This window comes from Palaemon carinicauda, unplaced genomic scaffold (genome assembly GCF_036898095.1).
Source record: "Palaemon carinicauda isolate YSFRI2023 unplaced genomic scaffold, ASM3689809v2 scaffold57, whole genome shotgun sequence".
NCBI classification, from domain to species: Eukaryota; Metazoa; Arthropoda; class Malacostraca; order Decapoda; family Palaemonidae; genus Palaemon; species Palaemon carinicauda.
Window position 1 is genome coordinate 232,250 of NW_027171838.1, and position 22,938 is coordinate 255,187.

General features: G+C 43.8%; 1 protein-coding gene and 1 pseudogene across 3 annotated transcripts in view; both read right to left on the bottom strand.

Moving 5' to 3' along the window:
* Positions 1 to 22,938, bottom strand: part of LOC137637181 (zinc finger protein ZFP2-like) — a 157,009-nt gene that overhangs the window by 33,023 nt on the left and 101,048 nt on the right. The gene's annotated exons all lie outside the window — the stretch shown is intronic.
* The window catches only part of LOC137637185 (zinc finger protein 271 pseudogene), a 63,541-nt pseudogene continuing 61,809 nt past the window's right edge, over positions 21,207 to 22,938 (bottom strand).

Consider the following 22,938-nt stretch of genomic DNA (forward strand, 5'->3'; position numbering starts at 1 on the left):
TATACTTTCATCCTTATTTAGTGTAAACATACACAGTAATAAGGCAGTCCTTCACACCATGCTTTCTCTCGCTCTATCAGCTAGTATGCCGGCTGGACTGTGCCGTCAGGGACTAGCTACGCCGGTTATATGCCGGCTGATCTACAGCATATGATTATACAGTAGTCAGTATTTTTGCAGTACAGTATATACTGCAGATAGAAAACTATTGTATATACTTTACAAGTACCGGTACTTATTTTCCAACATATCTTGGATATCCTTGCCCAGTCTTTTGCTGAGACCAATCCTATATTGAAAGAATAGAATTCCCTCAATACTCTGATTAGATATCAGATTACAATTTACCCTACAATATCAAATAATTTAGAAGGGCCAGTGGTAGTACACTTTCTATCCTTAAAGGTTAGAACCCTTATCTTTGAGCTTCCCTGATCAGGAAACTATGGTTTTAATATTGGAAGGAAAGGTCACAGCAATTGGCCGAGTGGGATCCACAAGTATGTGTCTTTTCTATTTTTGGGCTCAAGCCATGGCGTCCTGATGGAAGGTTCCTTTTTGGTAGCTTCCTTGGGTATATAACTACTAAGATATTCCCAGAGAATTTAACCACAGGTTATCACAGAATTCTAACTTCTGGAGCGAGTATCCTAAAGGTTTCCCCTTAAGACATCGTATATCAACAGGGGACACATGTATTAACGCGCCACATAGCTATCTGCACCTCATACAGAGTTAACACTTCGATATGGAGGGACAGAGAATAGCTGGGGAGCTGTTCCACAGCTAATCCCTTCCGTGGCTACTTTTGGTACTCGAGACGTAAACAAACGAGCGCCACCGCTAGATGACGCCACGTCCGTCCTCATCCTTTGTACAGTAGCTTGCCCTACTTAGACGGATTTTCACTGTGCTATACTTATCGCTTTGCATCTTTATTATGTCGCTACCTTCGGCCTTGCCTTCTTCTGGAAAGTTGAGTACAAGGTTCCAGTGTTGTTTAGTTAAGCTCTGACCGTAAAGTAAATATTACTTTCCGAGATATTTGTTGTTTAGTGGCAGAGCTGTGCCTCTACCGGACCCGCCATTTTATGGCGTCGTTGTTGTTCTGCATGCCTTATTTAGTTAGCCACAACAACGCTTCCGGCCTCATTTACTAATTGATAACATTAGTTTATTTAGTCTTCATAGCTAGGAACTTTTATATCGTGTTTTGACGCTTTTTATCGGTCATCGATTGACCTCATACCAGTTGGCTACTATAGCCCCCAGGCCAGAGTGCCTATATATCAGTGTTCATGCATGATTTTATTAGTGATCCTAGGCTAACTTATGAAGATAGTGGCATTATTTTACAATACTATTGACTGTGATGCAAGTGTTTTCGCCTTCAGGGACCATATAGGGGATAGGTTAGTTAGTGTACCTTCCTAACCTAACCTACATGTAGGACCCCTATATGCTTCCTTCATCCCCCTGCCCTTGGCATTCCCTCTGCGTAGCCTTGCTTCCCTTACCATGTAAAGGGATCAAGCTCCTACCAGAGTATATTATCGCCTCTCAGTCCTCCCTAAGGGAATGAACCCCCCTTAGGGTTGCGCCTGAGAGTGAGGAACGGCTAGCCCTTCCTCTATGGCTAGGACTAAGTCTACGACTGTCCTGCGATAGCGATATGTCTTCTATCCTTACTAGTTCAGGGCGTTCAGCCCTGCTCTAGGTTAGGTTTTGGAAGGTAATTCTGTTCCTTGCTGAAACTGTACCCATGCACCGTTTCAGTCAGGCTGCCTTAACTTAGGTTAGGGAGTGTCCTCCCTTCCTTAGTGGCCGCCCTGGTACAGAACCCCTTTCATGGAAGACTCTTCTCTTCTCCCCTCCCCACCTATCGCTTGTATAGCCTAGCCTATACTTAGGTTTGTCTATACCCACCTGTCCCCTGTCCTACAACTCCTCCTTAGGGTGGAGTGATAGGGCTACCTTGAGCTTCTGTGTGCAGTCCGCTCTGGTACATATACCCTTCATAGTGTCCTATGGGGTTAGCCACTGGATGTGTTCTGTATACAGGGGTCTCCCCCTCTTTGGGTGTCCCCTAGCCCTCCCTTGGGCTACCCTGGCTCCCGGTCCTCTGCGGCCCCTGCTTCTGGGTGATAGAGCCAGCCTCTATCATGGGTACACCCTCTCAGGGGGGGATGTCTGGGAGTCCATGGCTGGACTTCTTACATCCCTCCCTCTGTCTCTTTCACTATCCGGGTGCCGGTCCCTTGCCGCCTCCACTGTCGGCGATACCCACCTCCTACCTTGGTGACTCTCCCCATACCCCCATGGCCGCCAGTCCTCCGTGTGCCGGGGGACTGCCGCCTGCCGCCGGCTTCCAGCCGATGGCTCTCCCCCTCCCTCATAGCTTGGCCGTCCGCCCGCCGGCCGGCCCCCGGAGTGCCGGCAGTCCGGTTCTGCTATAACCATCCTTGTTCCTGTCACCAATCCGGCAACCTCCGGCTGCCGGAGCCGCCGCTCCCCCCGGCGTGCCGCCGCTGTGCCGGCGGCCGCCACCCTGGTATTACTCTTGACTTCTATATTGTCTTCCTTAATGCCAGAAACTCTGCTGGAGCGGCCTCCGGCGTGCCGGAGGTCTGCCGGAGCCTTCCGGAGGCGTCAAGGCGACTTGCACCCCCTTCTACTAGCTATCATCTGATGTTGATAACCCTACATCGCAACCAGATGGTTTGATTACATAATGGATAGGTATTGCCTTACCGTTCCATTAGTAACCATGCTGTCTTCTTGCATATCACAGATTTCCAGCATGTTGCCTGTATCTTAGAACGGCCGGTTGCCGGAAACCGTTACCCTATGAAATCTTCTACGTTCCATATCCTTGGGTCTGAGTGGCCTCAGTCCCAGTTCTATATCCTTGGCAATCCCTCTAGAAATTCCCACTGCCTACACGGCATGCTATGTGGAATTCTGCCCTGTGTCCTCGGTCACAACAAATTGCCTACGGATAAGGTTACGGTAACCGGCCGGGCGGGTTACACGGAGGATGTGTCTATCTCCTTCTTTTCCGCCCACTCTCTGAACATCACAGTATTTCTACCACTGAATATTAGGTTAAAGATTAATCACTTAATACTTAACCTTAAAATAGAAGTCATCCTTATGACTCCCCCGTACTCATGTCCTCTTTCTCTTACAGGAGGAGTACGTGAAGTACGACCATGGCTTCTGTGGAGTGAAGCGCCCGCACTTTTATGGGCACACGGCGTGTAGGTCTCACGCCCCTTGTGCAAACAAAAAAGGTGATCTGAAGTCTGGGACCCACTGAACTGTACGGTCTACCAGGAACGCCTGGTTGAGGCGTTCAATAACCCTCCCTCAGCGGAGGTTAGGGACGCTTCTCGAGAGAAGCTACGCAAATGGGTGCGTGGCTTCCAGAAGAACGCCACTGGACCGTACCTTGCTACCGAAGACTTGAGGGCCTTACTGTTCCCAAAGGCATCCCCAGACTCTGTGGTCCCCAAGGATCAGATCCCCACCGTCCAGATCACGGTGGAACCCGATGTTGTCATGGCTCAGTCCATGCACGAGTGTCGCCTGGATACCGACAACGCGGAATGTATGTCGGAAGTGTCGGAGACAACGGAGAGGAACCTCATGGCCGAAGAATTGGACTATGAGTAGGACCAAGTGGATTACGCTGGGTCGGAGCAAGAGGTCGCTCCGCCTTCCACCACCACCCCAACTCCTACACCGACGGAAGTATCACTCCCGTCTACCTCCGCCACCCCGGACCCCATCCCAACCAACGCCCAGGAGATGTTTCGGACGCTCGAAGCCATCATGGACAAGAAACTCCGTGAGACACGCGAATACATCAGGACTATGGGAAGTTCCAAGGAGCCGAAAAGGAATTCGGTTGAGGACCTCCCTGCATGCTCGTACGCCAACCCCTGGAGGTATGCCGAGCATATGCCGATCGCAACGGGCAGGATCTTCATCAGTGAGAAGGTCGGCTCGGTTGTCCTGGAAGAAGTGGAATTCTTCCCAAGTTTTGAGGCCTACCCGGACTGTTACGTCCGGCTTCGATCCAAACCTGCCTCTAAAGAAGAGACCGAACCTAAGGAGGTGATAGTGTTCGATCTTCCGAAGGCCCAGGCTATGATGGCCAACACCCTTATAAGTAGGGGTTTTACCTGCTCAAGGCTTCCGGCATTGAGCAAGAAGCACCCTACCTACGTCGCACCTGATGATGCGATCCTCCCCTTTGTGGAAAAGGCCTTCGCAGCGGTACACAGGGCAGTGGAAGAAGGGAAACCTTTCCCTGCACTGGAGGAGTGCAGACCCTTCTCCCTGGTCACTCCCCCCGATGCTCGACACTGGAAGGAGATCCAACATACCTTCGTGGTGGGAAAACTAGATCCTGACGTTGCTGGACGTCAGTTTAACGGAGACCTCCCGAAACTTAATAACCACCTCCTTCGTCGGGAACAAGATATGAAAGAAAGACTTGCCGCATCCATGTCCCTCCAGGTCCAGCTTGACGTCATGGCCGGTGACACTAGAGTCCCCGACCACTACATGGTGCTCGCCAAGACGCATCTGGCGACTGTAGTCAAGGACTTACACAGCTTCATGAAGGCTCGGAGAGCCTGTCGTGAATTCGTGTTCTCAAGTGCCACAGTGAGACACGAACCCCGGAGGCTGATTTCCTCCAACATCTGGGGTAAGCACCTCTTTCCCTCTGGTCTAATGAAAGAGATTACCGACAAGGCCGCCACGGAGAACAGGAACCTTCTTCACAAGTGGGGCATGTCGAAGAACAGGAAATCCTCTCAGGACGACGGCCCTCAACCTAAGAGGAGATCCTCCAAGCCGAAACCCCAACAACGTCAACAGAGACGGCAGTTTCCGGGACCCGCTACTCCCCAAATGGCTGCTCAGCCACAACAGACCTTTCAGCTGGTCACCCAACCGGTCTTGCCCCAATCACCGGTTTTCACCCCTGCCTTTGAGCAACAGACGACTACCTTTCGTCCCAAAGGTTGAGGCTCAAGCAGAGGTGCAGGCAAGAGACGCATCTCGCCGTCCCTCCAGAGGCAGAGGAGGAAAGGGAGCTAGCGGCCGAGGTACACCCTCGGGACACCAGAAGCAATGAAGTGCTTCCGGTGGGAGGAAGACTCCGCCAATTCCAGGATCGTCGGACCTTCGATCCCTGGACACACAGCATCGTCGACAAGGGTCTAGGCTGGAGTTGGACTCAACCACCCCCAACCTTCCAGCAATTCTTCCAACAATCTCCCCCCCCCCTTCTGGAAGAATATGTCCTGGATCTCTTGAACAAGAAGGTGATTAGGAGGGTAAAGTCAACCAGGTTCCAAGGGAGACTGTTTTACGTCCCCAAGAAGGACTCAGACAAGCTCAGAGTCATTCTAGACTTATCCCCCCTCAACAAGTTCATAGCGAACAACAAGTTCAAGATGCTGACTCTTCATCAGATAAGGACCCCTCTGCCTCAGGGTTCCTACACGGTCTCCATAGACCTGGCGGATGCCTATTGGTACATTCCAATGAACCACCACGCTTCCTCCTACCTAGGATTTTGACTCCAAAAGGAAAAGCTACGCCTTCAGGGCCATGCCCTTCGGCCTCAAAGTGGCCCCTCGGATCTTCACAAAGCTGGCAGATGCCATTGTTTAACAGCTGCGCCTCCGAGACGTCCAGGTGATGGCCTACCTCGACGACTGGCTAGCTTGGGCTCCATCGCCCGAGGATTGTTTAAAATCCTGCAACAAAGTCACCCAGTTCCTAGAACACCTGGGATTCAAGATAAACGCGAAGAAATCTCGCCTCTCTCCAGCTCAAAGGTTCCAATGTCTAAGAACCCAGTGGAACCTTCAGTCACACCGCCTTTCCATCCCCCAGAAGAAAAGGAAGGAAATAGCAGGGTCTGTCAAGCGACTGCTGAAATCCAAATGGATCTCAAGACGTCAGCAGGAACGAGTTCTAGGCTCTCTACAGTTCGCCTCAGTGACAAACCCAGTGCTACGTGCACAGCTAAAGGATGCCGCGGGAGTCTGGAGACGTTCCGCATCCATCGCTCGAAGAGACCTCAAGAGACGGCTCCCAAACAGACTTCGGCTGCTCCTCAAGCCGTAGTCAGAAGCAAAGGCCCTGAAAAGGTCCATTCCTCTTTAACACCCACCTCCATCACTCAACATCCACACGGATGCTTCGCTGGAGAGTTGGGGAGGTCACTCCCACCAAAAATAGGCTCAAGGCACATGGTCTCCCCTATTCAAGACGTTTCACATCAACATCTTGGAGGCCACGGCGGTCCTTCTAACACTGAAGAAACTCTCCCCGCCTCCCTCGATCCATAGTCGTCTATCCCTAGACAACTTGGTGGTAGTTTGATGTCTCAATCGCCAAGGCTCAAGATCGCCCCAGATAATCAGGTGCTTCTGACAATCTTCCGTCTGGCAGAGAAGAAGAAATGGCACCTGTCTGCAGTTCACCTACAAGGATCCCGCAACGTGACGGCGGACGCTCTATCCCGGACAAGTCCGATAGAGTCGGAATGGTCTCTAGACGCAAGATCATTCTCCTTCATCTCTCACCAAGTCCCAGAACTTCAGACCGATCTCTTCGCAACAAGCGACAATAATCAACTTCCTCGATATGTAGCCCCGTCCGAGGACCCCAAGGCAGAGGCAGTGGTCGCCATGTCACTGGACTGGAACAGATGGTCCAAGATCTACCTGTTCCCTCCCACCAACCTTCTGCTGAAAGTCCTCTCCAAGCTGAGAACCTTCAAAGGGACAGCGGCCCTAGTGGCTCCCAAGTGGCCCCGGAGCAATTGGTACCCCCTGGTCCTAGAGCTGCAGCCCACGCTGATCCCTCTCCCGGGCCCAGTACTCTCCCAGCAAGTACAGAAGTCGACTGTCTTCGCTTCATCGTCGAAAATCAAGGACCTTCATCTCATGATTTTCTCTCCCTAGCCGCGAAGAAAAGGTTTGGGATCTTGAAGAAAAGTCTAGACTTCCCCGAGGAATACAAGACCGAATCCACACGACGGCAATACGAATCATCCTGGAGAAAATGGGTCTCATTCGTCAAGGCAAAAATCCTACGGAAATCACCATTGATTTTTGCATGTCCTTCTTTATTCACCTTCACGGACAGGGCTTGGCAGCCAACACGATTTCTCCTTGCAAATCGGCCTTGACTAGACCACTAATGTATGCCTCCAACCTGGACAATGATTCGTGTCCTCTCAAGGATCTGACTCAGAAAGTTATCTTTCTCTTTGCTCTTGCTTCAGGAGCCCGAGTCAGCGAAATAGTGGCATTATCAAGGGACGAGGGCCACATCCTGTTTACAGATTCAGGTGACCTTACCCTCTTCCCGGATCCGACGTTTCTCGCCAAAAACGAATTACCCACCAAAAGATGGGGCCCTTGGAGAATATGCCCCCTGAAAGAAGATGCCTCTCTATGTCCAGTAGAGAGCCTCAAGGTCTATCTTCATAGAACTTCGGACTTTGGTGGAGGCCAACTCTTAAAAGGAGAAACTTCGGACAGCGACCTGTCACTGTAACAACTAAGAGCGAAAATCACCTACTTTATTCGCAGAGCGGATCCTGACAGTTCACCCACCGGTCACGATCCTAGAAAAGTTGCATCGTCTCTGAATTTCTTTCAGAGTATGGACTTCGAAAGTCTTAAGAGTTTCACAGGCTGGAAATCCTCGCGTGTTTTCTTCAAACATTATGCGAAACAAGTGCACGAAGTCAAACAATTGTGGTAGCCGCAGGTAGTGTTATGAAACCTGCACCTAACTCTGCATAGAACAGTGAGTTACTTGGGACTCTAACTCCTCAGGTGCCTATGTTGACCCTCGCGTGATACGTAGTGCTTTTAAAAAACACTTAGTGCTTTTTCATAGACTGTTCTTCTCCCAGGTGAAATGTCATAGTCGTCACATGAGTGCCGCATGCCTAGAGCATGATGTGTTTTATTTTAATAGACTGACGTTCCTTTGGAACGAGTGCCTACTAATAGCTTGAAATTCCATTTCAGATTCAAGAGCAAGTCTTTCATGACTATGTACATCATAATTTATTGTAAATAACCTTTACAATTTTATTGCATTTCCTTAACATGTTCTGCAATGGTGAAATAAAATTTCTATTTTATTACTTGTGCGTCTCAATCCGCTCCTACTTATACTATGAAATACATGACTGTCATAGTTTTATTATCCCCTTCCTCTTATGTCGATGAAGATGACTAAGGGTTCAACCCTTATCATATACTCACTTCTGCAATGTAATATTCCTACTCGAATACTTACTTACATCATACCTTAGAGACCAGACGACTCTATTCACATACAGTGCCTAACCACCACTTGTCTGCCTTTGTGAATGTTCCTATATGAATGCCAATCATTCAGTCTTGTCTCCGAGTTCTTCATGTTCTCCCAGCAAGGTGAGTAGCCCTTCGATGACCACTTTGATCTTCGGCATGGTCCGTTGGGACTTCGCTGCCAGGGGGGGCAGGAAGTTTCTTCCCATCGTTTCTCTTATTGAGGTTACTATGCTTATCCTGTCAAAGCCCTAGGCACTTCCACCACAAGGGGAAAATCTACCACGATACATTGATTCTCTGGTACTCTTCCATCAGGACGCCATGGCTTGAGCCCAAAAAACGGATTTTGAGCGAAGCGAAAAATCTATTTTTGGGTGAGATAGCCATGGCGTCCTGATGGACCCTCCCTGCTACTTCATTCAGTTTTTCAGGTCCCACCCTGCGCTGCTGTATCATGGTGATCGGCAAGCAACTGACTTCAGGATGAGGACGGACGTGGCGTCATCTAGCGGTGGCGCCCGTTTGTTTACGTCTTGAGTACCAAAAGTAGCCACGGAAGGGATTAGCTGTGGAACAGCTCCCCAGCTATTCTCTGTCCCTCCATATCGAAGTGTTAACTCTGTATGAGGTGCAGATAGCTATGTGGCGCGTTAATACATGCGTCCCCTGTTGATAAACGATGTCTTAAGGGGAAACCTTTAGGATACTCGCTCCAGAAGTTAGAATTCTGTGATAACCTGTGGTTAAATTCTCTGGGAATATCTTAGTAGTTATATACCCAAGGAAGCTACCAAAAAGGAACCTTCCATCAGGACGCCATGGCTATCTCACCCAAAAATAGATTTTTCGCTTCGCTCAAAATCCGTTTTCTAGTCCAGTCGGCGACATGCCGTCTGGACCGGGCTGCCAGGTATATTTGCAATATAGTATATACTGCAAACAGAAAACTATAGTATTATTATACGGTAGTTAATTTCTAACACATCTTGTGTACCCTTATACAGGCTTTTGCTGAGACCGAACCTATATTGAAAGGATAAAATTCCTTCAATACTCTGATTGGAAATCAGTTAATACTTACCCCACAATATTAAATAATTAGAAGGGTCAGTGGCAGTGTACATTTCTTCTATCCCTAGAGGTTAGAACCCTTCTCTTTTGAGTTGCCATGATAAAGGAAACTCTTTATTTTTAATACTGGGGGGAGGTTACAGCAATTGACTGGGAGGGATAAAAAAGTACAGTGGAACCTCTACATACGAATGTCCTAACATACGAATTTTCCAACATCCGAAGTAAAATTCAACCAAATTTCTGTCTCGACACCCGAAGTGTTGCTCCAACATACGAAGTAAATAATACGCGTACGGGTGGAAATTTTCTCGAAAGGGTCGACCGTGGTTTGTTGTTGACGCCGCTAGACGGCAGCACATCGGAGGGACGCCAATCGAGCGTCGCCTTGATCAGTCCTCTCATCTCGTGCGCATCGTGTGGTTATTCTCTATTCGCTCAGTTTTTAACAGTGTTTTTCATCTTCATTTTTCACGTGTTGTTTTCTGTGTTTCGTAATCATGGGTCCTAAAAAGCTTAGTTTTGGTTCAGGAAGTAGTAGTAGTGGTGAGAAAAGGAAGAAGTCAATGCTTTCATTAGAACTAAAGCAAGAAATAATAGAAAAGCATGAGCGAGGTGTGTGTTAGCGATCTGGCTAAACAATATGGCCGGAATATGTCTACGATCTCGACAATCCTAAAACAGAAGGCAGCCATTAAAGCAGTCTAGTGATCATGATGAAAAGAAAGAAAGTGAAGCAAAAAAAAGGAAGACCGAATCGAGTGAAAGTGATGAAAATTAAAAATAAGAAAAGAAAAAATTTAAAAAATATATAAAATTATAAAAATGAAAAAAAAAATAAGCTAAGTTAAGTTAAAGGTCACGTAGTGTAAGTTAGTGTAAGTTATCGTACGTTATCGTACAAAGTCGCCGTCCCTACCTCCTCGCTGGTCTTCCGTCACCTCCTGCAAAACAGTCCCTACACCTGCGCTGGCCTGTCGCTAAGGTTAAGTGTTAATAAAAACCCATTTTTTAATCTATTTCTTTATTATTTTTCTTTTTTTAAATAGTTCTGTATTATTATACAGTGAGCCCTCGCTACTTCACGGTTCGACCATCGTGGATTCACGACTTTGCGGACTTTTTTCATTAAATACGGCATCCGATTTCATCAGCAAACCACTATTTTTTGGGGAAACATCATTTTGTTCTAGAAAATTGCTACTCTTTAAATAGTTAATTGCACATTGAGAAAGCATGTACTTTTGTTTTTAAATTTCGGGTGTGTTTTAAAAATCGACTATTGTTGACTACTTTTTGTTTTACTTTTGGCTGTGATCAGATCAGCTGACGTCTAGCTGCCGGTCTCAAGAATATGCGCGTACAAAGTATTGTTTATACCATTTCTTAACTTATTCAAACCATCTATACAGTTGATATTACATAAGAACCAATGTGTTACAACTTATCATATTTTTTTGTTTATTACATTTAAAACAACTCTCTCTCTCTCTCTCTCTCTCTCTCTGTGGGCTACTTTTCACTACCTCTTATTCCTTACCTCTATTCTCACTAACAAATGAAATCTTTGTTGCTTCACAAAGTTTCATTTATATTGAAAATCAATCATGACTCAATTTTCCTTACTTTCTCCAATCTCGCACTATGTCACATCGAACGTAATAGCGGTAACTTAATTGTTCGACAACTTTAAAAATCGGCCTAGTATTTGCTTCTTCTCTTACTTTTTTTTTTTTAGATGGTTTCATAATTGAGGGGGGTACAAGTTGACTTATAACTGAAGTTAGGAAAAGTATTCTGGATATGGAATGGAGAATCATCTTTAGTAACAGTTTAGAATTATCGTAAATAATCATTCGGTCATTAGCGGCAGTTTGTTATTGTTGATTAAACGCCAAAAAAAGAAAAAAAAATTGTTTTCTTGCTTTGCTACGCATGTAGGATTTTATATAGATACAGTAAATATTTGTAATAACATATTTACTAAAAGCTTTTAATATCATTATTTATCACTTTCATCATGCGAGTTTAATGCCTTAGTTTGTTTATTACGATCGAAGATGGAGCGTACAGTAAACGAATGGAAGGTTTCCGTTTCAGGCGGCGTCATAAAGAAAATCATTATATAAATGGCATTCATTTCATTTATTTGGAAGTCCTAAGAAAAATTAAGCAAAACATTGGTAATAACAAAATCAACATATAATCAATACTTGGTAAGATTGCTGTCGATGCAAAAACTAACCTATACACAAATGTGTAAATGCGTCTGTTTCTTCATTATGATCAGAGATAAACGTAAACAAAACATTGGTTGTCATTTTTCATCGTGCTTTTTAGCGTGTTTAGGAAACGCATGATATAAAATCGTCTTTAATATTTGTGCCTGTTCTAGTTTAGGGTACTGTAGTACATACATTAAGTGTTCTGTACATTAAAGGGTAGTTTGTTAACAGTACTACGTAAAGGGAAGGTTTTAAAAGTCTGAATATACATGTTAAATAAATACGTAAATATGGTGTCCCTACTTTGCGGATTTTCAGCTATTGCGGCCGGGTTTGGAACCTATCTACCGCGATAAACGAGGGTTCACTATATTGTATTAATGTTATGTGTAATTATGTGTAGCCGTTAATTAAGGAGTTATTATGGGTTTGTAGGCTGAGGAACGAATTAAACAAATTACCGTGTATTCTTATGGGAATATTTGCTCCAACATATGATCGTTTTAACATACGAAGCAGTTTCTGGAACGAATTAAGAACGTATGTAGAGGGATCACTGTAGGTGTCTTTCCCTATCCCTTTCTAGCTTACTATCCTAAGCTATAATAATTAAAATATGATTAATTGCATAATTGTTTATCATGTGAGATAAACAATCGTATACTCATTTTGTTTTCCTTTCTTTACAGGAGGAACCCCAGATGAAATGCGATGCAGTCTTCTGCAATCTTAGGAGTAAGTACTTTTACACTCATAAAGCATGCAGGTCTCATGCCCCCTGCAATATTATTACCGAATCCCTGCAATATTGGGACCCCCAAGTCTGCAATATCTGCCGGCCTTAGTAACCGAAGGTTTTGATGACCCCAAGTCAATGGAGTCTAGGGATGCGGCACGTAAAAAACTACGCAAATGGGTAAGAGGGTTCTAGAAGAACTCTCCGGGACCATACCCACCTAACGATAGGATGCGTAGCTTACTGTTCCCGAAAGCGAGTAGTGAAATGGTTGTGCCCCAAGCACGACTCACACCTCCCCGTGTCCAGATTGCCATCGAGAATGACGGCAGGAAGGCACCTCTGGAAGAAGATGACGATGTCGTGTCGGAATTCCTTTTGTCTGTGCCAGCCCTGGAGCCGTTACCCTCAATGTCTTCACCTTCTACCCCTCTATTAGACAAAATGATCCAGACGCCGGCCCATCTTACGGGTCTAATGGAAAATTTTCGCAAAGAAGGCGAAACAAAGGAAGCGAAATTCAAGAGAGAGCTCCGTGAAGCTCCACTCATCGCCTCCCGAGGGTCATTCAAGCAACCCAGAGACCAAGACCTCCTGACATGCTCCAAAACCAATCCCTGGAGGTATGCGGAGCTTATGCCGATTTTGGACGACAAACTCTACATCTCAGAGAAGATGGGAGCTGTCCCTTTAGACGAAATCCAGTTTTGGCCAAGCTTTAACGCTTTCCCTGATTGCTTCATTCAACTGAAGCATGAACCAACGTCAGAAAAAGAGACGGAAATGAAGGAGGTCATGGTTTTCGACCATGATAAGGCACAGGCTCTCTTGTCAAGTAGCCTGAGAATGGCGGGTTACTCAGTGTCGAAAGTGTCTGCCTGGAGCAAGAAACACCCTACCTTTCTTGTTCCTGCTTCAATAGCATTCCCCTTTATGTGGAAGGCATTTAAATCTGTTACCAAGGCAGTGGAAGCAGGCAAACCTACACTTGAGGAGTGCAGGCCTCTGTCACAAGCCTTGCCCATGCAGGAGAAGGAATGGAAGGAAGTCCACCTAACCTTCTCAGTAGGAAAACTGGACGCGGACATCGCTGGACATCAGTTTAGCGGGAATCTCCCTAAACTTTCTGAGTTTCTCTTGTGCAAAAAACAAGAGATGAAAGAGACTTGCGGCCTCTTTATTCCTACAAAACTGCATAGAGATGTGTGCAGGCCAACGAAGTACCCCAGACATGCTCATGGTCCTGGCCAAAATGCATATGGCCATCTTAGTAAAAGACCTGTATGCTTTTATGAAGGCTAGGAGAGCCTGTAGAGAGTTCGTGTTCGCTGCTGCAACAGTGAAACATGAACCCAGGATGCTGATCTCTTCCAACATCTGGGGTAAAGACCTCTTTTCAAATGAAGTAGTCAAAGAGGAAGTCAAGAAAGCCATCACAGAGAAGAGTAACCTTTTCCAGAGGTGGGGCATCTCTTCAAAGAGGATGTTTTCTCCGGATGTGGGTCCCCAACCTAAAAGGAAGACGAAGAAGCCTAGACTTTTCCCTCGGCCTGCTCAACAACATCCCAAAATTTCTATGACCGCAGTGCCCCAGGTAGGCGGTCGAGGAGGTAAACCCTCCGATCAATTGAAGCAAGGAGACGCTTCCGGTAAGAGGAAGGCTCCAACAGGATTGTTGGACCTTCGATCCTTAAACCCAAGGCCTAATCAAGATTGGACTAGGATGGAAACTAGACAGGTTTCCACCATTATTTCCTCAACTCTTCCAACACCCCAACCCCATATTAGAAGAGTATACCCTATAGCTCTGGAGCATACAGATTATAAGGAAAGCAAAGTCCATCAAATTCCAAGGAAGACTGTTTTGTGTTCCCAAGAAAGACTCAAGAAAACTCAGAGTCATTATGGACTTGTCGCCACTCAACAAGTTCATAAGAAACAGCAAGTTCAGGATGTTAATCCTTCTACACATAAGGACCCTTGTACAAAAAGGGGCGTGCACAGTCTCGATAGACCTGACAAATGCCTATTGACATCTTCTAGTTAGTCGCCCCCTCTCCTCCTAACTAGGATTCAAGTTACAGAAGATAAAGTATGTTATAGGAGCCATACTCTTCGGACTAGACATAGTCCCAAGTATCCTCATGAAATTGGCATATACGGTCATGCAATATCCACACCTAGAAACTGTTCAGGTAACAAAGTACCTGGACGACTGGCTGGTGCCAGCAGCACCTGAAGCGGCTGATCTGCAAGCATCCAAAGAAGTAACCCAGTTTCTGGAACATCTGGGATGCAAAATCATCTTCAAGAAGTCTCGACTCTCTCCAGCTCAAAGGTTTCAATGGCTGGAAAACCATTGGAACCTGAGATCGCAGGGTCAGTCAGGAGACAACTGTAATTCGACAGGATTTCAAGACGCTTACAGGATAGAGTACTGAACTCTCTCCAGTTTGTGGCAGTGACAGACCCAGTGCTAAGAACACAGCTGAAAGACGCGTCAGGAGTCTGGAGAAGATACGCATCAAACGCTCGAAGAGATCTAAAATGACCGATACTGGCCTTACTTTGATCACTTCTCAAACCATGGTCGAAGGCCAAGAGCCTAATGAGGACTGTGCCCTTGCAACCACCTCTACCATCGAAGATCATCCACATGGATGCCTCGATGGAAGAATGGGGATTTCACTCCCATCAAAGGAAAGTCCAATGGACTTGGTCATCTCTGTTCAAGGCCCTTCTCATCTACATTTTGGAAGCCATGGCAGTCCTTTTGATGTTGGGAAAACTCTCCCCACGCAGACCAGACCTCATCAGGCTGATCTTGGACAGCGAAGTGATAGTGAGATCTCTGAACCGACAAGGCTCGAGATCGTCCCATATAATCCAACTATTAGCAGTTCACTTATAAGTAATCTGCAATGTGACAGCGGATGCTCTACTCAGGCTCAAGTCGATATAGTCAGAATGGTCCACAGACGCAGACTCATTCTCTTCCAGTCTGGAATAAGTCCCGGAAGTGCAGAACGACCTCTTCGTGACAAGCGTCATCAAGAAACTACAGTGAACCCTCGCTACTTCGCGGTTCGACCATCGCGGATTTTTTTCATAACCCATGTATATACATATATCGCGGATTTTCCGGAAATATCAAAAATACCGCGATGTGACCGATGGTGCGAGATTGGAGAAAGTAAGGAAAATTGAATCATGATTGATTTTCAATATAAATGAAACTTTGAGGAGCAACAAAGATATCATTTGTTAGAGAGATAGAGAGAGGTAAGGAATGGGAGGTAGTGAAAAGTAGCCCACAGAGAGAGAGAGAGAGAGAGAGAGAGAGAGAGAGAGAGAGAGAGAGAGAGAGAGAGAGAGAGAGAGAGAGAGAGAGAGAGAGAGAGAGGTTTAAATGTAATAAACAAAAAAATTTGATAGGTTATAACATATTGGTGCTTATGTAATATCAACTGTATACTGTAGACGGTTTGAATAAGTTAAGAAATGGTATAAACGATACTTTGTTAGTGTATTCGTACACTCTCAAGAGCGGCAGCTAGATGACAGCTGATCTAATCACAGCCAAAAGTAAAACAAAAAGAAGTCAACAATACTCGATTTTTAAAACACACCCGAAATTTAAAAACAAAAGAACACGCTTTCTTAATGTGCAATTAACTATTTAAAGAGTGGCAATTTTCTAGAATAAAATGATATTTCCCAAAAAATAGTGGTTTGCTGATGAAATCGGATGCCGTATTTTTAGCTATGATTGAAATGGATGTAGACTCGGACTAATTTTTTCGTTTCGTATTTAATTGACACTAAGAAAACTAATTTTAGTTTCTTCATCTAAATGTAAGTATTGTATAACACGAAGAGAGAGAGAGAGAGAGAGAGAGAGAGAGAGAGAATGAATCAGCTGTTGTAATCAAATGGCATGTTTTTGTTTCGTGAGAATTTCATCGCCACGACTATAACAACAACATACTGTACTGAACTTTACAGTATTTTACAGACTACTGTAATATGATAAAGTAAAATATTTGTAATCTATTTTATATGAAATGGGGCTATTTTTTTTTGTTTAAAATTTACATTTACGTATGTAAAACAACTCTCTCTCTCTCTCTCTCTCTCTCTCTCTCTCTCTCTCTCTCTCTCTCTCTCTCTCTCTCTCTCTCTCTCTAGATTGTTTTCCTGCTTTGCTACGTATGTATGATTTTATATAGATACGGTAAATAATATTTGTAATAACATATTTTATAAAAGCTTTTACTGTAATATCATTATTTATCACTTTCATCATGCGCGTTAAATTCCTCAGTTTGTTTACTGAGCGTACTTTATGACGCCGTCGTTTCAGGCGGCGTCATAAAGAAAAACATTTCATTTGGAAGTCCTAAGAAAAATTAAGTAAAACATTAGTAATAACCAAATCAACATACTGTACTGAATAATCAATATAATCGATGCAAAAACTAACCTATACACAAATGTGTAAATGCGTTTGTTTCTTAATAATAATCAGAGATAAACGTAAACAAAACATTGGTTGCCATTTTTTTATCGTGCTTTTTGGCGTGTTTAGGAAACGCATGATATAAAGTCGCCTTTAATATTTGTGCCTGTTTTAGTTTAGGGTACGTTAGTACATGCATTAAGTGTTCTGTACATTAAAGGGTAGTTTGTTAACAGTACTACGTACAAGGGAAGGTTTTAAAAGTCTGAATATACATGTTGAAATAAATAGGTAAATATGGTGTCACTACTTCGCGGATTTTCACCTATCGCGGCCGGGTCTGGAACCTATCTACCGCGATAAACGAGGGTTCACTGTACCTCGATATGTACAGTAGCTCCATACGAGGACCCTCTAAAGGAGATAACGGCCGCCATGTCCCTGGTTTGGAATGGATGGATCTGAAATTTCCTGTTCTTACCATCCAATCTCCTGCTGAAGATCCTCAACAGGCTGAGATCCTTACAAGGAACGACAGCTCTAGTGGCTCCCAAATAGCCCAAGAGCAACGGGTTCTCTCTAGTGAGGAAACTGAGGCTGAGGCTGGCCCTTGTACCGAACCCAGCACTAACTCAACGGTTTCAGAAGTTAACTGTCTTCTATTCATCAAAGAGAACCAAAAACCTTCATTTCATGATTTTCTCGCCCTAGCGGTTAAGAAAAGATTTCGGATCTCAAAAGGCAGTATAGACTTCTTAGAAGAATACAAGTCTAAGTCGATTAGAAGACAATATGAATCGTCTTGGAAAAAGTGGGTTGCTTTTGTTAAAGCAAAAGGATCGAAAAAAATTTCAATAGACTTCTGTCTGTCCTTCTTTATCCACCTTCATAGTCAAGGTCTGGCAGCTAACACGGTAAATACGTGTAAGTCAGCCTTGACTAGACCTCTTATATATGCCTTTCAAGTGGATCTGACAAACGAAATCTTTAACAAGATCCCGAAGGCATGCGCTAGACTTAGGCCTGCAGCTCCTCTGAAGCCCATTTCATGATCTTTGGAAAGGTCCTACATTATGCTTCTTCGGTGAACAATGAAGATATTGTTCTCTCAAGGATCTAACCCAGTAGGTTATTTTCCTGTTCGCTATAGCCTCAGGGGCTTGAGTTAGTGAAATAGTAGCCCTATCAAGAGATGAGGGCCACATTCAGTTCACAGAAGTGGGAGAACTGAATCTCTTTCCTAATCCAGCTTTTCTCGCTAAGAATGAGCAACCCACTAAGAGATGAGGTCCCAGGAGAATCTGCCCTCTGAAGGAAGATGTCTCTCTATGTCCAGTAGAGTGTCTAAAGGTCTATCTTCGTAGAACTTCAGACTTCAGGGGAGGACAGCTCTTCAAAGGAGAAACCTCAGGATCAAACTTACCCCTAAAACAACTGAGGGCAAAGCTCACCTACTTCATTCGCAGAGCGGATCCTGACAGTTCACCCGCAGGTCATGATCCGAGGAAAATTGCTTCATCACTGAACTTTTTTCAGTATATGGACTTTGAGCATCTTCGCTCATATACTGGATGGATATCATCCAGAGTGTTCTACAAACACTACGCTAAGCAAGTCCATGAACTGAAGCATTATGTGGTGGCAGCAGGTAGTGTATTAAAACCTGTCATCTAGTGCTGCGATGAACAATTAATTGATTGGGACTATAAATTAGGGTGAAAAGGTGTTGACACTTCCAATGCAAAACCTCAGGTGTGGAATTATACTAATATCACTTGTGCCATGTGTACATAGTAAACAATGTTGATAGTATACAACACTTACAGAATTTATATTGGGAAAATTTATCAAAATTTTCAGTCTTAGAGTGGCACTCATCATTTCTTCCCTTTTGGGGAGGAAAAGTATTTTCTGTATATGTTGCACGTATAATTCCTTTAACACGTTACATTCGTTACACTCGTTTTCTATTTAGTCATTTATTCAAAATAAATGTCTATTAGAATATAATTGCTTCCTATTTCGCCCTGCAATTTGCACATTATATATGCCAGAGTTCTCGTACTTATTTATTTAAGTGAACCTCATATCATTGTATGCTTACAAACAATGGATATAGTTGACACTTATATTGTTCCGACAATATATACAAACCGTGAGACCGTGTGTATATCGGGTGGATACTTATGTTTGTTCATGCAATATATGCTAACCTTGAGGCCCCTTTTCTACTGTCTAGTATGATTCTTCCCTGCAGGGGACAGGAAGCACTAACATTGTCTATGATTAGTGGTAATGACGGATAACGGTAATGTCATTTGTCTCAATGGTCCAGATGACCATAGAAAAATTGTCCCAAGGTTAAGGCACCTATGGAAATCCACAGATACAGTACTTTCTAGTAATTCTCTGGTAAACTTCCATCAGGATGACATGGCTTGAGCCCAAAAAAATGGATTTTGAGCATAGCAAAAAATCTATTTTTGGGTGAGATAGCCTTGTCATCCTGATGGACCCACCCTCCTTGTCTATAGAAAAGGGCTTGGCAGGATCCCTCCCAAAACTACTATATCTGTAGCACCATGCTCAATGCTACGAGGAATAACCGCCATAATGAATATGGCGCCATCTTGATACTCAATAGTAGTATGGGAAATAGGGTAACCTTGATAACGGCTCCCATTCCAAATTTGCCACTCTTCCCCCTCGAGGCGAAAACGCTATTCGGGGTGAAGATCGCTATGTGTCGTATCAAGCATATGTCCACTGAATTATGCGATCCTTAAGAGAAAATTCAAGGATATTCGCACCAGGAGTTAGAATTTTGGAGACCTATAGGTAAATTCTCTGGGAATATCACTGTAGTTCATATATCCCTTGGAAGCTACTAATAGGAACCTTCCATCAGGACGACATGGCTATCTCACCCAAAAATAGATTTTTCGCTTCGCTCAAAGTCCATTAATTATGCTAAAATGAGAAATTTTAAAATACTTTGTATTTTTCCTAACTTTACAAACCTGGAGCTCTTTACACTGGAGATACTTTTTGGCAACAGTTGGAACTAGCTGTAAAACTTTCAGCAATGTGTAATTACCCTACGCTAGTTAGCGAAGGGAGCGCAAGAGTTGGACCAACCACCCTACTCACATCAGCACTTGTATCTGAACTTCACTTTGCAAATGGGGCAGAACTTCCTGGGGGAAGGTGATGGCGGGACCAGTGTGTGTGTTAAGAGCTCCAGGATTGTATATAAGAAAAAATGCAAATTATTTCTAAATCTGTCATTTGTTACAGCGCTATATACAAACCCCTACAATCTTTACAGTGGAGACTCACCGTTAGATGGGTGCAAGTCCAAAAAAACTAACAGGCTAGAGCCTGACCAAGGGTGCTACTCTGTGCTTTGCATGAGCAGTTTAGAGGCACCATGTCACCTCGTGGACTCTGAGAACTAACGACCAGGGCAATCGTGCGGAGGAGTAAGAACTCTCACATCTATAATCTTTGCCGTTTTTTCTTCTATATTCCAGATTACAATATCAGGTCTTATAGCACCTCCTTCGATATATCTTCCTGTTAGGATTATCTCATCATAAAAGATGGTAATGCATCTGTTAGAGATAATTGGATTGGGTTCATGCTCCCATATCGTATCTTTTAATTTTGTATTCTTTACATATTTTCCCATGTATATATTTACAGATCTTATTGTGGCAAGCTGTGTAGTGACCATCTACAAGTAGGGTCTGGCAGCCTGAAACCAGATGACCAACTCTCTCAACTGCTGCAGGACAAAACCTTCACAGGTCGTTTCCTGATATGCCCGTCAATTTCTTTAAACCATTTGTAAAGAGGCCTTTGGCTTGTGCTCCTACTATCATCCTTTCTCCATCAAAAACTAAATTTCCATTCTTTATCCATCTGAGTGACTCTTCTTTGTCTATGTAACCTCTTCCAAGTTCTTCTTGGAATCTTCCTGCTCTTCCATGGCGTTTCCACTTTTCCATTCTAAGTTTTTCCTCTCTGGAACTGAATTTGTGCCTGGTCTTCCTGGCTATCATTGCAACTGGAGTCTGTTCAGTGCCCTTTCTTTCTTCTAGCTATTCTGCAAAGTTCTTAGCCTGCTTTGTTATTGAAGTTAGTTGACTCAAAGCTCCATTATGATGTTGGGCAACCTTTATGATATTTTCATCCTCAGAGCCTTTCAAGTATTTCCCTATACTTGCTATTGTGGCTCTGTAGGCTTGACTGATTTCAGTTAAGCCTAGTCCACCTTCTCTGCGTGGGAGGTATATTCTGTCCATACACTGGTTTCTAAATGTGACTTTGTGCAGGGTGAGAATCTTCCTGGTCCTAACATCTATGCTATCTATCTCACCTTATGGCCTGTCTACAATAGCAATTCTCTCAGGCGGTTAATCAGAATCTCTAATTTTTTCCTTGAATACTTGGTTTCTACGTCTGCCCCACCCCTCGTACCTTATGTATGTGAGGCAGAAGAGAAGTACTTTCTTCTCCGCAAGGGACCATTTAACACTTTGAAATAGTCTTCTTTTTTTTTTTTTTTGGTTCCTTCCCATGATGGTTGCTGGGGTCCAGGATTAGGACTTAGTTGATCTGATGGGAATCCTTGTGTGAACTCCTAAATGTCCAGTGAGATGGTGTTTCAAAGTAAATGTTTTGCTACAGACATCACACTTGTATGGCTTCTCTCCTGTGTGAACTCTAAAATGTCCAGCAAGTCTGTATCTCGTAGTAAATGCTTTGCTACAGACATCGCACTTGTATAGCTTCTCTCCCGTGTGAATTCTTAAATGTGCAGTGAGACTTTGTTTTGTAGTAAATGTTTTGCTACAGTCATCGCACTTGTATGACTTCTCTCCCGCGTGAATTTTTAAATGTACAGTGAGATTATGTTTTAAAGTAAATGTTTTGCTACAGACATTGCATTTGTATGGCTTCTCTCCTGTGTGAACTCTTGAATGCATAATGAGACTGTTTTTCATAATAAATGTTTTGCTACAGACATCACACTTGTATGGCTTTTCTCCCGTATGAAGTCTTGAATGTACAGTGAGATTGTGTTTCATAGTAAATTTTTTGCTACAGACATTGCACTTGTATGGCTTTTCTCCTGTGTGAATTCTTAAATGTACAGTGAGATGTTGTTTCCTAGTATATTCTTTGCTACAAACATCGCACTTGTATGGCTTTTCTCCCATGTGAATTCTTAAATGTGCAGTGAGATTATGTTTTAAAGAAAATGTTTTGCTACAGACATTGCATTTGTATGGCTTCTCTCCCGTGTGAATTCTTGAATGAATAGTGAGAATAAGTTTTGTAGTAAATGTTTTGCTACAGACATTACATTTGTATGGCTTCTCTCCCGTGTGAATTCTTGAATGTGTAGTGAGTTTTGCTTTTGTAATAAATGTTTTGATACAAACATTACATTTGTATGGCCTCTCTCCCGTGTGATTTCTTAAATGCACAGTAAGATTAAATTTATTAGAAAACGTTTTCCCACATTCACTGCATGTGCATTGCTTTCTAGCTAGAGCATTGGAGTTAACATTACCAAAGATCCTTTTTTTTATCTGCTTCTCATTTATTTGATTCACCTCTTCATTCAAAACATCTTTCTGTAATAATTCTCTTCCACTGATTACACATGAAAGTCTTCCCATTTCTTTTCCTTTATCCTCTTTCAAAGCTGTCCCTAAGTAAGTGTCTACACTTTCCTCATCATCAACATCCCCTTTAAAACTTAATGAACCGTTTTCACTCACTGATGCATCATACTCGTAGGAATTTTTCAAGTTGCTTTCGCTAGAATCAAATATTTCTGGCTCTACTTTGACTTCCATTTTTGGGTCCAAGAAAAGAGCGCCATCATTAAAGAGAGCAACACTGCCAGACGTATCATTATTTTCAGGATTGACTGCATGTGAAAATAGATCTTCAATTTCACTTTTCATTGAAAATTCAAAAGGTGGTTTAGAATTCATCCTCCTCTCCCTATCATAAGATGACAAACCCCTTAATATTATTTTCAGTAGACTTCAAAGAGGAAATTAAGAC